This window comes from Capra hircus, unplaced genomic scaffold (assembly GCF_001704415.2).
Source record: "Capra hircus breed San Clemente unplaced genomic scaffold, ASM170441v1, whole genome shotgun sequence".
NCBI classification, from domain to species: Eukaryota; Metazoa; Chordata; class Mammalia; order Artiodactyla; family Bovidae; genus Capra; species Capra hircus.
Window position 1 is genome coordinate 6,073 of NW_017208625.1, and position 3,401 is coordinate 9,473.

Below are 3,401 nucleotides of genomic sequence, written 5' to 3' on the forward strand. Positions count from 1 at the left end.
AGTTTATAACATAAGGGCAGGAAAGGAGAACATAAAAATCCCCATTTAAGATTTGTTATCATCTCATCTCTTAATTCTCTCTACTGACCCTTAGTAAAGTGCAGTCATCAACAGAATATATAAATTTAAACGTTTGCTAATAAAGTAAGAACTAGATCACAGCTGATAATCATACAAGAGGTTTTATTGACTACAGTGCAGGTTACGGCATGAAGAAGAAATAGTTATTTAAAAACACCACAGACCCTTACATAGCAAAGCTTAAGAAATAAATTAAGACTCTGATTGGGCTGTGCCGGGGAGGACGGGCCTCACTCGCTTCGGTCCTTGGGCTCACGGTACTTCCACTGGATGTAGTCGAAAATGTCCTTCTCACTGTCCATGGGCAGGGGCTCCCCGGCAACGCCTGCAAGGAGGGCCAAGAGACCTTCCTCATGAGCCAGTTCTGGAGCTCAGTTACAGAGGGGTCAGGATGGAGAGCTGAATAGGACTTGCTTTCAGAGCGAAAAGAAAATAGTCCACAAGTGACTTAAAAAGACCTCCCTCAAGGGCTTCTGTTCATGCTTTGCCACACACATATCACCAGCGCTACACAACGAACCTGAATACCTCAACTCTGGCCCTTTGAAGTGACCCTAATCCATGACTCTCCTCTCTGCTGGATCTCCCCTGTGCCAGAGAAAAGACTCCAGTGAGTTCCTCTGCAGCTCAGCACACGGTCCCTGGACTAGCAATGCAGCAGTTCCGCAAAGCCCACTGAAGTGAAACCTGCATTGAGTGAGGGTCCCATGTAGTCTGTACACCCACTGACACGTGACAAGCACAGCCCTACTTTACAGTTTTAGGACAAAAAGACGAAATCTTCATTCTCCTAGCAGATAACAGTAGACCACATAATAAATAGACTGTGAAATGTTAACAAGATCTATAAAACAGACTATGCAATTCTTACCCTTTAAACTGTGAAAGTTTGGAGTCAAAGCTACCAAGTCTGGCCTGACACTGAAAGGAGCAACACCTGAGTTCTCCTGAAATCTTGGAGGCACATTTAAGAAAACAAAAATCCTTTAGGTCAATAAGAGTTTCTTCTTTTTTTACTGACCATGGAAGTAGAAAGAATTTAATCCATTCGGACACAGAAAATAACTAAATCTTGTCATCATGAGCTGAGGGCCTGGGAACACCTATGGAGCAAAGCTTTCTCTGTTGCCTGAGGGACTAACAATTCTAAAGAAACTACAATTAACTGCCATGGTTACTTAAAGGCTCTTAGAAAAACCAAAGTTGCTAAACCAAAATATCCCGATGACTGGGATTATCTCCGATGCAGACACAAATACTCACCAGTGACACCCAAGGGACGGATTGTGTATTCATTGATTGTGAAGCCTTTTTCTAGGGCATGAGCTCGCATATTCTTATTGAAAATATCACTCCCGGTGAAATAGAGGACACCGCAGTAATACTGGTCCTTGGGTATCAACCTAAACAAAAGAAACAAGCGAGCAATCCTTTACTATGCATTTCAAACTTCGCAAAAATAGGACTCATAATCAGGAAGGCACAATACAAGCCTGTGCAGTCCAATAACCTAAAGAGACCCCCATCACTAGGACCATTCAAATGTCCTCAACCGTGCAGTTAGTGCAGGCTTCAGTAAACCACACTCCGCAAGGGGTGTGGACAAACCCAAAGATGGTCTCAGGACCACCTTCCCCAGCGGGATCCACCTCATGCTGTGGCAGGCACCTTGAAAGTGAAAATGAGCGTCAAGTCGCTCAGTCGTGTCCGACTCTTTGCAACCCGTGGACTGTAGCCCACCAAGCTCCTCCGTCCATGGGATTCTCCAGGTAAGAATACTGGAGTGGGTTGCCGTTTCCTTCTCCAGAGGATCTTCCCAACCCAGGGATCGAACCCAGGTCTCCCACATTGCAGGCAGACGCTTTACCTTCTGCACCACTAGGGCCAAGTACTAACATCAAAGATTTCAAGGGAGGAAAGAAAGCCAGGTTGAAAGAAGGGAGAGGAGGTGGGAGAGGTGAGGTGAAAGAGGTGGCCTTACAGACGTCTCCTGCCACCTACAGATACCCAGGCGTTATGGGACTTTTCCCTGGGCCTCCAGAGAAGGGAGGACTGGAACTCGCCCCTACCAGAAATCAGACCAGACCAGAACCAGAATTCAAGTTCTCTGCCAAGAGGAGGTGATCAGTCTCCAATCCTCAGCTCTGGCTGAGGGCCTTTCAACCAGATTCCTGCATCCAGGACCAGGGGACCAGAAAAACAGGCAAGGATAGGAAGGGTTAAGCAGAGGAAAGAGACAGGGAAGGGGAGAGAGGTCAATAAATCTCTTGTTCCTTACCGGTCGGGGCACTCTGGCCAGTTGTCCGCGTCAGGAGGAGACCAGGAACCAAAGGGTCCCAGTTGCGGCCGCTGGGTCTGGTCCATTGGCAGGCAAGCTGGCCCGAGTACCCCGAGTGGTCAGGATGTCAGTCTCAGCGGAGAAGAGTCCCACCAGAGTCGCCATTTGTTGCAGGAAGGCTGACCCCTTCCAGGGCCCGAAACTGGGCTCTTGTCTAACACTCGGAAATGAATTGCCCGAGGAGACACATGAGCTGACAAAGCAAGAGATTTTCTTGGGAAAGGGCACCCGGGTGGAGAGCAGTAGGGTAAGGAAACCCAAGAGAACTGCTCTTCTCTTGATAAGGAAGGCACCTTATCAAGAGGCAAATCCAGAGATAATAGAGCAGATTCTGTCGATAGTGTTACTCTTTACATACTTTCAGGCCAAAAAGTGTCTATTGCAAGGACATAGGGCACTTCAGGGGCTTCCCAGGGGGCACTAGTGGTCAAGAATCCACCTGTCAATGCAGGAGAAGTAAGAAACGGGGTCAGGAAGATGCCCTGGTGAAGGAAACGGCAACCCACTCCAGTATTCTTGCCTGGAGAATCCCATGGACAGAGGAGTCTGGCGGGCTACAGTCCACGGTGTCCCAAAGAGTTGACAACTGCTTAGCGAACTAAACAGCAACAATGAGAATAAAGCAAAGTGGACTGTGCCAAAGGGCTTGCCATAACAAAGGGGCTGAAAGGACCTTGTGATCCACTCTAGAACACAGGTGTATTTCAGTTGAAAAGGAAACCACCCAAGTCTCCTACACGGATGAATGCAGGCTGCTGGGACCCTCAGTGGCATCAGCAAAAGGCCATCAGTTCCCTGAGTCAACTCAGTGCCAAGGCCTCGTCCCAGCTGCCTGACTCCTGCCGTGACTGAAGACAAGTGATGCTGTTTCCAGCTAATGTGTATTGAGACCCGGGCAGCTTGTTTTAAATTTTATTTTCTTATTTTATTTTTTTACTTTACAATATTGTGTTGGTTTTACCATACATCCACATGAATCTGC

General features: G+C 47.5%; 1 long non-coding RNA gene across 1 annotated transcript; it reads right to left on the minus strand.

The window, feature by feature from the left end:
• Positions 1 to 383: 383 nt before the first annotated feature.
• On the minus strand, positions 384 to 2,408 carry LOC108635149. Its single transcript, XR_001917758.1, has 3 exons — positions 2,360 to 2,408; positions 1,345 to 1,484; positions 384 to 406 (listed from the first exon to the last, which is right to left on the minus strand). It is a non-coding gene; the product is annotated as an uncharacterized LOC108635149 (long non-coding RNA).
• Positions 2,409 to 3,401: the final 993 nt, after the last annotated feature.